Below are 13758 nucleotides of genomic sequence, written 5' to 3'. Positions count from 1 at the left end.
ATTGATTATGGTCAGATTCAAGTCATTCTGTAAAAACATACGTACTAATGACACACAGAAAGCACACCTTTTGATGTCTTTATTGAACACAGGTGATTTACAAAATCATCCACATTCTAGGCAGGAAAAAATTAGGTGAAAGTAATAACTGGTAGAATCTCCAAAGGCCATCACACATTTAATGTAGCGCCTGATCCAGCTTACTGAGAATTTTAAATCATCGGGCTGATTGATTTTGAATGAACAACACAACAGCAGCAAATTGTTTACTAGACAACATTTTGTTGATGATGATCAGATGAGTTCAAAAAAAGAAGAAAATCTTATCTATGTTATCTACACAGCTGCATCAGGTCGATATCGATGAGCCAATATGGTAAAGGGTCCCAATGTGGTATGCAGATTCTTATAACAACTTTTTTTTTGCTGAATATTTTTTGAAGAAAGAAAGCATATGACTTAGCAATGAACGTCCAGTTATGGGAACATTTGGGAGATTGTTTTCATACATGGAGAGGGGAAGAAGAGAAGACATTTGTGAAAATCGAATTTGTGGAAATGTTTGAACTCTATTCTGCGTTTTTTGTTTTCCTAAAGTGCACTTGCATTCTCACAGTGTGTGTGTGTGTGTGTGCGCGTGTGCATGTGCGTGTGCGTGTGTGTATTCCTGGTTCCAAACCATTTACACTTGTGTTGTGATGATTGCACCATGCCCACTGCAACTTGACAGAGTCATTTAGCCTTTATGATGCTGTATTTATTTTCATTTTGAATGAATACATGTGAAAACATCTGTAATCCAAACATGTTTTTCGTAACAAGAAAGAAGTATGTCATCCATACGTCAACAAGTGCCTGATCAGCCAGTCTCTCGCAGGGGCATTGACATTCAGATCCCCTCCAATAACAACAGATCCCTGCAGAGGGACGAGACAAGACAGGAAGTTCAGAGTAATACTGCAGTGGTGCAGTATTATAAGCAAACATGTAAAATATCATGTTTGGCTACAGTTTAATTATTTTAAATCACAAGTAGCTTGTATCTTGAAAAGTTACTGTAGTGCTACTTCCACAAGTAGTAGCAGAATTAGCTGTGAGCCTGCAGTGCTAACATCAATGTGTAAAGGGTCATGTTAGAGCCACAGGTTGATTTATTCAAAGTAAATATGTATCTGTTAAGTTAACTGATAATCAAACAAATTCCATTGATTCACTGAATTCCTCCTGTCATTGAGTTGGATGTGTCCATCTGTTAATAATAATGTGATAACAGTTTTGCTGTGTGTGCTTATGAATTCTATATTTATGTGGAGTTGTAAAGAAACTTACATTCTGATAATCAAATTCGCTCTCAGTAAATTCAAATCCTGCTGGAAGAGGAATCTGAATTCCGCCAACAAACACATCTGTAACATGTGCACCCACACAGACAGACAGACACAAGTTATGCTCCAGTATACCATTTCCATTCCAGTGTACATTTGTTTTCAGAAATACAGTTTCAGAAATAAATACATTTTTATTTTAGTGAATTTACAGTGATATAAATAGTTTACAATATTTCGTACTTACCCTCCAAATAGTCATTTATCTTCCTTCCGATGAATTTATTTAATGGCTTCACCTGTGCAGCAACACAGTGTTATCGTAATGATAAACAGGGAATCAGGCAGACAGACAGGCACACCAACAGACAGGTTCTTACCAAAAGATCTCTTACGACATTTTTGGTAATGATTTTACATCTGAAAAGTTAAATAAAAAATGGCGTTATTGTCTTTTAAATGTTCTTTAAGTGCATTTCATGTCTTATTATCTTTGTTTTGCATTGATAAACTTGCAGTGTCTTACTCTGTGTCCGGGGCAGGAAGAGTCAGATAATTTCCAACTATAGCCACTTGTACATTCATAACCTTACAATTCTGCAGACAAAAGGAAAAAACTTCACAGTTATTTCTCATCAGTGGTAGCTGGTCAATAGAGGGTGCATCACTATAATGCATTTTTAAGAAAATATCACATGAAAATATCACATGAGGTGCAATTCTGAGTGTAGTTATTGGTCAAAAATATTTTAAATAGATTATAAACACTGTATTCCCTGTCGATCTCTTCACTAGTTGCTACTAAATTTCAGTGAGTGAGCTTATGTGTTATCTCGTGTATGAATTAGTCTCTTGTAACCACATTATGTGCACATGACCTCCCCTCACATGCCAAATAGAAACATAAGTCAAGCTGATAGTGATGATATAACAAAAGTTAAATTTGATCAGTAACTTCTGAACCTGCCACAATAAACATGCAAGTCGTTCCACATTATTTGTCCTCCGAGACATATGTCTCTCTCTCTCTCCCTCTCCCTCTGTCTGTCTGTCTGTCCCTGTTTCTCTCTCTCTCTCTCTCTCTCTCTCTCCGTATAACTAAATATGTGACTGCATGTATGTGCGTGTTTGTGTGTACCATGGAAACAGAAAAGAAGACATTTTTTCCGCCTGATAACCCTTGGACTTTGGGTCTCACTTGAACATGGATACCACTTGTATCGATGGTGATGAGGGGTACCTGGCTGACCTCTGCTATCACAGATAATTTTTCCCGCATGCGCCACGGTTCCTGAAGAAATGCAGAGAGTCTGAGGCAGTAGATTCATAATAACAATCATCAACATTACCCTGGGTGATTTACCAGGTCCATCTCCACAGTATCCACAATTTCATAATGTAACATTGTACCACATACAGTCACTTTAGATAAAAGCTGTTTAGCTGCATTAGAAATATGTGTTTTTATGGTAACGCTATAAAAAGATTTATTAATCTCAGACTGATGGTTTAAAAAAGATCAAATGATCTCTTTCAGAGAAGGTAGCTACAGCTCTGATATTTTCAATTCATGAAAGTATAAGAAAAGCAAGCAGACAAAATATTTTTACTAATCCACTGTGTCTACTGTGTTAATAGATGATCTACTTACAGAAAAAAACTGCCGCACTCTCAACATCGTTTTTGTTGCTCTGGTTAGCTGGAGAGGAAAACACTATTACAGTACAGTAACAATAAAACCCATCATTACAATTCAAAACATTCAAAGGTGCGATGAAAGACCAAAGGTGTTCAGATTCAAAAATGAGAATAATCAAATGAACTGATCCCAGAATCCCGGATCCTGGAACTGAGGTGTTGAGTGACTTGAGTTGAGTGGGTTCTTTACATTTGTAAAGGTCTTTTTCATAGCTCCTGCATTGAAAAAGGCATAGGCAGCACTGTTGAAGAAGTACTCAGAGATGGCAATGTAAGCCATTTTGCCATTTTCATGGATAGCTGGAACCACAGTTGGATTTCTTTGATCATCTCCATTCCCGTGCATGTATATATAGCCCTGTGACACACACACACACACACACACACACACACACACACAGACACGCACACACGCACGCACGCACGCAAGCACGCACGCACGCACGCACGCAGGCACGCACGCAGGCACGCACGCACGCAGGCACGCACGCACGCACGCACGCACGCACGCACGCACGCACGCACGCACGCACGCACGCACACACGCACGCACACACACACAAAACATCAGTTATGAAGAGTAAACTACAAATATGCATTTTGTTTTGTTGTATGTAATGACATTTGCAAATATAATGGGTGTAGTAGTTGGACGGTGTTGTTGGGTGTTCCTGGGAGGATGCTTAGCCATTGTTAGGTGGTTGCTGTGGTGTTGTTAGAGTAGTGATGGGTGTTTGTTGGGGTGCTGCTTATACAGTCTCTCACCCTGAAGTACATGTCCAGGCTGTATTCAGTCACTTGAATATCTTTAACTAGAGAGTAGTCCACGCTGATGTTGAGGTTCCTTTCTACCTCAATTGTCATGGGAATGGTCTCCAACATGGCCTGGACACTTTGTTCAAGAAAAGTGCAGATCTGTCGGCAAGTGGGGCAGATAGAAAGGTTAGTGGCAAAGTAATGGGCCTTGGAGGACTGATACCAGCTTAGGAAGCTTGTTGTAGCACCAGAGAACAAAATCTCTCTGGTGGAAGGGGACACATTTAGAGAGAACCAATCAGAACTTTGGCTCACTTCCTAATAGATCCTCAAAAATGACTGAGGGGCTGAAAAACAAGCTGCAAAACTGGTGTGTGTGTATGTTTTAATTAACAATCTTCACAAACTCTGTTTGCAAGCCAAAGGATACTTTAAACAAAGTATGTCTGGGAGGAAAGGTTGGGGGAGAAATAGCTGAGCTCTTCAAACCACCTGGTTAAAAGCTCGAGGGTCTCTCTCTGTCTCTCTCTGTCTCTGTCTCTCTCTCTCTCTCTCTCTCTCTCTCTCTCTCTCTCTCTCTCTCTCTCTCTCTCTGTGTTTGTGTGTCTGTGTGACACTCTCTTACCCATGGAGTCATTTGGTTCAAAAGGTACCGGATAAATCCAGATAGTGGATAATTGAATAGGTCCCAACTGTAAACAAAGTCACCACCACCGTTATCATCATCATCATTATCATCATCATCATCATCATCATCATCATCATCATCATCATCATCATAATCATCATCATCATCATCATCATCATCATCATCATTTTCACCTTTATCGTCATAGCTAGTAAGAGATGTGATGGAAGAAATGAAGTAAATGAATATTGGCCAAAAAAGCTCAACTAGCCAGTGATTGCAGCAAACCCTGATTCAGTGTAGCCTGGCTCCTTTAACCCCAAGACTGTAACTCAAGCCCCTTCTTTCTGCATCCACTTGACTGATAGAGTCAGTCAGCTTCAAAGCGCCAGGACTGAAAAATTCAACATGAACTGAAAACATCCGAACAGACTGTTTATATGTTATAGAGCCAAACATTGATTGGCAAAACAATATTGTTATTACAGGAAGCCTTCAGAAGCATGATTGAAGTCATTGAATGTGATGGTACACTGTGGCAAGTTCACATTTAGTCGTCCTTGGTTTCGTGTCATCCTCACAGCAATATCTATATCAGTGTTGGTTGAGATGTTAGAATTTCCAGGTCCTCTGCAACATACAGCACACAACACAGTTTAACTACACAACACAAGGAATGTGATAACTTTTGTTAAGATGGGTTTAATGCAAAAGACTAGGGGCCTGTACTTCAAAGGAGGCTCAACTAATCTCGGCCTTGTTTTGCTTAGATTTAGCATTATTCTCATCATTATTGTTTTAGTTGCAATTGCAGCAGCGTAAAACATGCTGCAAAGCAAGTAAGAAGCGTCCATAAATGTCTGCTTGCCAGTCAGAATCTGTAGCGTTGGTAAAGAACATCCTCTGGGAATTCAAACACATTTTTGCGGCTATGTGAATATCCTAACGCCGCCTTAAACAGGAAACCACCTAATGAGCATCAGGGCACATCAAGGGGATCCTGCGGCTAAAGTGACGCTAATTTCTAAGCGGGGTGATTGGTCAAGAGGTGTGCTTTACATCTCAGCCCGACTAAGCTCCGACAATTTCTGCTCTGGACCAGGATTGCCGTGGAGCATAAGTTGCAGTAGGGACAGTGTGAGAGAAGTGAGTCATCTTTGTGATACGACTTGAGCTTCAACAGAGCTGACAAAGCCCGCGTCACACTACATAGTACAGGCCCTAGGAATAATAGGACTAAAGGGAGGAATAAATCGTCTGACAAGGTACTGATCAAACTGAGGAGTCACCCTCACAGAATTGATATTGACCGTTTTAGTGGTTGAGGGCTGTTAACAAGGCACCACAGTCTCATACTGCATTAATAATAATAATAATGAACAAAGTTACTTTAACCAGCAGATTAGCAACCTGCACATTAATTCAACATCAAATCAAATGTGTACTTACAAGAAAGCAAATATTTCTCTGCCAAATGTCACAGACATGAACATGTTCTGGACTGCAAAATGGAAACCAGAATCCTGCTCAAAACGAAGAGTAGGAGGGGGATCCATCCGTATGGCAGTGATCCTAAAACTGACGGGGGGAGGACAGAAACATGTCTTAGGTTGCTCTTCACATTTCACAATAAAAATGATCAAAACTTCAAGCTAACCTCAATGATATAATATAAGATTATATTATATTATAATATATCTTATTCTAATCCATTATATTATATTACTTTGTGATATTGCGTTTCACAGGCCCGTATTCCAATGGCATATCTTCAAATTGATGCCCAACCATCTGTTCCAAAGTCCTCTGAGCCTGCTGTGTCACTGAGTAAAAGTGCAAACACTGTTAGTACTTCACTGTTAATACAAAGGGCCAATAATGTTATTACATCAGTCAATGTATTTACATACACTCATTGATTCTGCGCATGCATGCAGCTTAGTTGCACGTTATCTTTAATATAAATAACAAATACTGTCAACACTTATCTGTTAATAATAAAAACACATACTTTTGTATAAACAGTGAAAATGTATTTTCAGGAGTTTCATATAGTGGGTTCTTGGGCTCTTACACAAGTTCAGTGCTCTGTCTGTGATTCTCATTCCAAAACCACTAGGATCTTGGGCCACATTGGAGGAAATCAAAGACAAAAGGAAGAGGAGTGACAACACACAGGAAGTCATCTTGAGCCCTAAACTCCAAACCTGAAACAGGAAAAAGATTTTAGGATTAAAGGATTTAGGATTTTGAGAAGAGGATAAGGTTCTGGTACTGGTACTGGTACTGGTTGTAGTTGTAGTTGTAGTTGTAGTTGTAGTTGTAGTTGTAGTTGTAGTTCTGGTTCAATCTAGATTTAGTTAGTCTGGTCCAATATGTCTGCTATTCAGACTAAAATCTGTATTTCTTTTATTTGAAATGATCTCAATTAGTACATGTACATAAAATACAAAAGAAATACCTCAATATCACAACAATGTCTCAAAGGACTTTACAGGCCGGCAACAACAGATGGATCCCAAAATCGGTACATTGCAACAGGCAACAGTCAGCAGTTAAAAGAAACGTTGCTACCTAATAGCGAGGACAGCCCAGAATTTGAAAAAGCTTCTGATCGCAGAGTCACAAAAAGTTGCTTATAGCTTTTTCATAATTGGACATTAATGATATTGATAAGATTATGTAACCACCATTTTCTTTTGTTTTTCAGACACAAATGAATAGTGTTTGAACTCGAAATGCACTCAGAGATACCACACATGTGTCCCGTGGTAGTTTTAAAAATGTTCTGTTTAGAGATGACTGATATTAACCTAGTGGACGGTGGGAATTTACATCTGGAATATTCATGACATCATGTGCCAAATATTTACTTTGAAAAATGTATGGTACCCCTACCTGTTATCATATTAAAACAAATCAGTAGCAGAGGTCATATAAGTGTCTCATATTTGTTCTACCAGGGAGACTCTTGTGTCAATTCACCCACTTGCAGGTTCTTTAATCAAGCTGCCCCTCGTGGCACATTCATTCATTAGTGTGGGGTGACTCATTCAGCGGTCGATCCAATCCCATGCACGCTTAACTGGTTAAGTGTCATTCACATACGTGTGTTTCTGCTGCTCTGAACACGTTTCCTTCAGTTCATTCATATACTGTATGTTCAAATGAATTATTTCAAGCACATGTAAGTCTCCATGGTAGGTTCAACTCTACCCCTGACCTTTTTCAGGCAACCTATAAAGATAGTCCACAAAAAATTGTCTCTCCACTTTACTTGACCCTTTTACTCAGTTCAAAAGGTTCTATCTATTTAATCTATTCCTGTATCATTCTCTCATCAAATTAGTCATGTCATATAAAATACCTTCTTAGTGCGCAAAGTTTTCCCAATTGCATTCAAAACCTCTGTTGGGAAACTGAGGGAAACTGTCGCCGGTTTCCAAAACTACCATTTCTGAGCCAAATGTAGTGTAAACGCAACTGAAAAAATATCCATGGAATACAGACCAGGAGAAGTTCAGTCACTCAGGCTTAAGGCCTAATCACAACACAGCACAGGTTAAAGTACGACACACTTATATAAAAATATCTGTCTATCTATACATATACAGTATATATTTATACAGTACATACACTGTATATATATATATGTCCGTAATTTTCGGACTATAAGCCGCGCCTTTTTCCCCATTTTTCGACCCTGAGGCTTATATAACGGTGCGGCTGATCTAAGGATTTTTACAGCTAACGGCCACTAGGGGAATTCCTAAATCTATGGATTTTACAGGTTACAGTCCTCCGGAAGGCGGCCGTGTACTGCACCTTAGCCTAAAAGATGAAGACGAATTTAGCCATTGATATTGCCTCGTCAAGCGCTGTAAGCTTTGTTTTTTGTTAGGGTACTACTGTAGGCTATAATGTAGATCAGTGATTTTCAATCTTTTTCATGCCAAGGACCACTGCTGTAGATCACTGCCGGTACGTGCGCTGGGAGCGCGCCGTTTAAGTTTGAAAGTTGAAAAGTTTGTGTGTCTGAAACGCTATGTGATACAGTACAGTTTACACAGCATAGCACATGTTCTGTAGCTACTATTGCACTAAATGGTAACACTTGAAAACGTTATGCAAATATGCAACTTGTTTGTTGAAATGTTAATAAATGGGAGCTTCCTCAAACAGCCGCCTCTTTCCCGACAATCCCCTCTGTGCACGAACCCTTACATATGGTAATTAAACATTAAAAAACCGGCGGTTTATAGTCCAGTGCGGCTTATATATGTACACATCATTCAATTTAGCTTCTGCGGCTCATAGTCAGGTGCGTTTTATAGTCCGAAAATTACGGTGTATATATATATACACACCGTATATACAGTATGAAACCATCTCTCTGGCTCCCAAAATCCATCCATCATTCTGCCATGCTGCGCCCAAATTTTAAGCACAATGTAATCTTTTTGCGCAATTAAATTGATTGAGTTATGGATTAGTAGATCCAAGTATTATATTTAAGTTAAGACAAATTGGAATCTAAATAAAAAACAACGCATAGATTAATTTAACTGAAAATATATTATATAAATGGATCAATATGCCATTTGTTCAAACATAGAGATGCAGAGAAAGTCCCAACCCTAACCCAGAGTGTACCTTGGCGTCTGGACAGCTGAATTCTCTCGCAGAATCAGAGGAGTCTTGGTCCCTGGACAGTCAAGTCCCAGCACAAGAGAAGCCTGGACCCCAGTTTACCCAAGCACCTGTATTCATACACAAGAGCAGAAGATTGTGAGGCAAATTTTCTGTTCCTTCCCTCAATAATTTTTACCTCCACTTTTACTAGATAAGACTAGGTCAGTAATTTAACTTTCAGTCTCTTATCTGTTGAATAAATGAATGTCGGAGTGTGTGAGAGTGTGTGAGAGTATAAGTCTTTATTCATTATCTGTTGCAAACATTACAACCATCACATCCCTTTCTTACAAGCTGAACATTACAACAGCAACGTACGACATAACAGATGCATATATAATGAAGTACCAACGAAAGTACTTCTTCAACTTTAAAGTTCTTTTTCTTAACTTAATCCATTAGCTTTCCATTCCTCATTTTTTACTGGCATATTCTCTATTGAACATACAGTAAGTGTTCAATTGTATTACCTTTAATGTAACGAACCACTCCTCACATTTCTCCTGTTTCTGTTATTTACAGTGAATAATGTTTTAGAGATTTAAACAGTCTACTAAATTGTAATCTTTTCACTTCTGTCGCCACTTCAGGTGTTAGTTACAGTTTATTTGAGAGAGTCTGCCGTGTCAGTTTGATCACAAGAAAATTGCTGAACAGCAATTTAGTTGTTCTGTTGTTCACTTCTGACACCATGTCATGTATAGATACAGAATGATCTATACGACGGGGTATTAATCCTCTTCTCTTTACTGTGTCTCTATCAACAACACTGTTACAGGCAATACAACAGGTAAGTATCTAAACAGGGCCCCCACAGGTTAAATAACAGTTACAACCATCACAAAGTTCATATCAGGTCATAAGGATCCATGCTGAGAAGAATTACACACCTGCTGATTGTTCCTGGCCTACTGAATGTTAGATATGAAAGAACGGCAATGTGATATGTTGCCTGTAATTTGCTTATCTGACACAAATTTCACAATATGCCAGGTCAGGTCAGCAGTGAAAATGCTGTTAGCATCTAAGGATTCTTCATCAATTTCAAAGAATCTTTACAGGTAAGACTAACCACTTGCGACACCCCAAACCAAATCCAGTATTTACATGTTAACTTTCTAATGTTTGCAGCTTAAAGTGCAATGCAGCAGCAAGCGAGATCATCTTTAATTTCAAGTAACGTGATAGCTGGATGAATAAAATTTGCATGGTGAAGTAAAATAGTAATTGTTTGATATCATGTGGTTTGCATAGTCACCAGTGTGTGTGTGTGTGTGCACGCAATAGTGCAACAGGCACTATAAATGTTCAACTGTGGTGACAGACAAGGGACAACTCACTCTCACTCAACACTAGAACAAAATCTACATTCTCTTTCTACGACATCGGTGTAAAAATGCAATGTTTAATTTTTTCTTATTCCAACATTGTTCTGTTTTATAGATTGCAACTTAGTAAAGGTCATTTTATTGAGGTGTCATTTCTTTTGTTGTTATGTGAAATAGTTCACATGTAATGAACAGCAATCAGTGATATTACTTTATTTTTGTGGGTCTACACTACTGATTGCATTTTAATAGGTAATTATTAATTATAGCAGAATGCATTTTAAAGGAACCAACCCTGAAAGTAATACTTTTAATAAAAATACACATTTTGTGATGTGATGACACTATGAAATAATGAATGAATGTCACAAGTGTGAAAAGTGTTTATTACTTTTATTATCCTTTTTAATACCTGTACAGCATTTTGGAAACAGAACTGGATTGACGCCTTATCCCGGAAAGTGTCTGCAAAGTGGCCATCACACTTAAGTTTGTCAAAGTGGTTCACCCAAAACTGTATGTAGTGTAGTGGGCCACCATAGCTGTATTCGCTGATTCACAATGCTCAGGGGTCATTTGGCCCCTGAGCGCCTTCTTGACCGCACAGCAACACCTGTAGAACCCACTGACAGTATCTCTGTCTTTTATTATTCCAGCTATCATACACTTTGCATTTGCATTCATTCCCAGATGCTTGCAGTTGGTCTTGAAAAAAAGGAGGCCACATCCTCTCTGACTTGTTTTTCCTCCTCCATAAATGATTCATTTTGTTTTGCTATTTCTTCTTATTGAAGCATTTTACATGACACATACGCATACATTTATAGGATATTTTGGAGATCCTATTTTATACGGAAAGAGGGGTAAAAGGAGAGAGAGCGATAGAGAGAAAGAAGGAAGGTTGTGTTATTATTACTATTTCTTTAAATTGTAACACAACTCATATGTTTAGTATACATGGCTCTCATCAGATATACCTGCCAATGTATGTTTTGTTTGCAAAGCCACTTTCTGTGACTCTCTGGGGCCATCTACTGGCCAATGTTCACTAGTTATAACTGTGAACAAGAGGTGAAAATCAAGGAGATTTACTTTGCTTACATGTACAGCAGCCACAGATTTAAAGTAGTTTTTCAATAAGTAGTAATATGTAATATACATTTGGTTAGAGTTTATAATTTGGCACAATAAGCCTATTATTCATTGAGAAATAATACATAATAACTCAAAGGTTAACTAGCTCAGTGTTGAGGTGGTGCTGCAGGATACTCCAGTGCCAGATCATCCTGTTCCTCCCTGGCGCTTCAGTCTCTTGGAGCTTCTGACAATGCTCTTACTATTCCTTCAAAGCACCTCCACCTGAAGAAGAAAGCACAAAAGAAGAATGTAAATAACACAATTTCCACAGTTAATGGATTATTTACGACAAAGAAAATCAGGAGATTGATTTAGCTGCTGAGTAGCTGAGTAGCTGCCTGAGGAGATCTCGCTGTTACATCTTGTTGTGCTGCTGCCTCTGAAGTTGCTGGCTCTCTCTCTCCCTTCCTTAGCTCTTTGATCAGCTTCCCACAGTTCTGCAAACAGCTTCTCTTCACCTTGCTGGTGTTGGTGCATTTACTCTCTATTTGCAACATGCGCAGCATGCTCCGTACAGACTTGCTCCTCTCTGCGCTTGGCCTGGAAAGTCCACAGCTCCTCACACCCCTCTCTGAAATATCATGTCATGAAACACAAACAAAACTCAAAAACTAACAAAATCTTTCACTGAATGACCCCTGAAGAATTTGTAGCTTTTTTTTTCCAACAAAGATTTTGTGTATCTCTTCCAGAAGTTACTTTTCTTCAGCCTCCAACATCCTACATTGTTTTAAAGAGAGAAACAGGTGAACAATTCACATGAAAAATGTATGACAAATTCTATGTTTTGGCGCTGGCATACGCTATTGTGAAAATGGCTCCCCTATTGGTTTAAATTGATAATCACATTTAAAACTAAACTAAACCTTTAAGTCTCTGAAGAGTTGCAAGAAAAAAGACTGAACTATTATGCATTGATTATGGTCAGATTCAAGTCATTCTGTAAAAACATACGTACTAATGACACACAGAAAGCACACCTTTTGATGTCTTTATTGAACACAGGTGATTTACAAAATCATCCACATTCTAGGCAGGAAAAAATTAGGTGAAAGTAATAACTGGTAGAATCTCCAAAGGCCATCACACATTTAATGTAGCGCCTGATCCAGCTTACTGAGAATTTGAAATTATCGGCTGATTGATTTTGAATGAACAACACAACAGCAGCAAATTGTTTACTAGATAACATTTTGTTGATGATGATCAGATGAGTTCAAAAAAAGAAGAAAATCTTATCTATGTTATCTACACAGCTGCATCAGGTCGATATCGATGAGCCAATATGGTAAAGGGTCCCAATGTGGTATGCAGATTCTTATAACAACTTTTTTTTTGCTGAATATTTTTTGAAGAAAGAAAGCATATGACATAGCAATGAACGTCCAGTTATGGGAACATTTGGGAGATTGTTTTCATACATGGAGAGGGGAAGAAGAGAAGACATTTGTGAAAATCGAATTTGTGGAAATGTTTGAACTCTATTCTGCGTTTTTTGTTTCCCTAAAGTGCACTTGCATTCTCACAGTGTGTGTGTGTGTGTGTGTGTGTGTGTGTGTGTGTGTGTGTGTGTGTGTGTGTGTGTGTGTGTGTGTGTGTGTGTGTGCGCGTGTGCATGTGCGTGTGCGTGTGTGTATTCCTGGTTCCAAACCATTTACACTTGTGTTGTGATGATTGCACCATGCCCACTGCAACTTGACAGAGTCATTTAGCCTTTATGATGCTGTATTTATTTTCATTTTGAATGAATACATGTGAAAACATCTGTAATCCAAACATGTTTTCGTAACAAGAAAGAAGTATGTCATCCATTGGCCACCAAGGGCTGTATCAGCCTGTCTCTCGCAGCAGCATTGACATTCAGATTCCCTCCAATAACAACAGATCCCTGCAGAGAGACGAGACAAGACAGGAAGTTCAGAGTAATACTGCAGTGGTGCAGTATTATAAGCAAACATGTAAAATATCATGTTTGGCTACAGTTTAATTATTTTAAATCACAAGTAGCTTGTATCTTGAAAAGTTACTGTAGTGCTACTTAAACAAGTAGTAGCAGAATTAGCTGTGAGCCTGCAGTGCTAACATCAATGTGTAAAGGGTCATGTTAGAGCCACAGGTTGATTTATTCAAAGTAAATATGTATCTGTTAAATTTACTGATAATCCAACAAATTCCATTGATTCACTGAATTCCT

The 13758-nt window shown here is 38.6% G+C and overlaps 3 long non-coding RNA genes across 3 annotated transcripts in view; all 3 read right to left on the bottom strand.

The window, feature by feature from the left end:
- Positions 1 to 1572: 1572 nt before the first annotated feature.
- Positions 1573 to 1923, bottom strand: LOC142991949 (uncharacterized). Its single transcript, XR_012961009.1, has 3 exons — positions 1852 to 1923; positions 1706 to 1745; positions 1573 to 1624 (listed from the first exon to the last, which is right to left on the bottom strand). It is a non-coding gene; the product is annotated as an uncharacterized LOC142991949 (long non-coding RNA).
- A 4216-nt stretch (positions 1924 to 6139) lies between these two features.
- On the bottom strand, positions 6140 to 9131 carry LOC142991944 (uncharacterized). The gene is made up of 3 exons (XR_012961007.1): positions 9061 to 9131; positions 6482 to 6614; positions 6140 to 6230 (listed from the first exon to the last, which is right to left on the bottom strand). It is a non-coding gene; the product is annotated as an uncharacterized LOC142991944 (long non-coding RNA).
- Positions 9132 to 13380: 4249 nt separating this feature from the next.
- Positions 13381 to 13758, bottom strand: part of LOC142991945 (uncharacterized) — a 776-nt gene continuing 398 nt past the window's right edge. The window contains exon 3 of the long non-coding RNA XR_012961008.1: positions 13381 to 13452. This is a non-coding gene — a long non-coding RNA (uncharacterized LOC142991945). The remainder of the gene's footprint in view (positions 13453 to 13758) is intronic.

Source organism: Genypterus blacodes, unplaced genomic scaffold (genome assembly GCF_046128005.1).
Source record: "Genypterus blacodes isolate CSIRO-AG114 ecotype Tasmania unplaced genomic scaffold, CSIRO-AGI_Gbla_v1 ptg000003l_1, whole genome shotgun sequence".
Classification (NCBI taxonomy): Eukaryota; Metazoa; Chordata; class Actinopteri; order Ophidiiformes; family Ophidiidae; genus Genypterus; species Genypterus blacodes.
The sequence above is the reverse complement of the archived record's forward strand: the minus strand, read 5'-3'. Positions and strand labels throughout refer to the sequence as shown.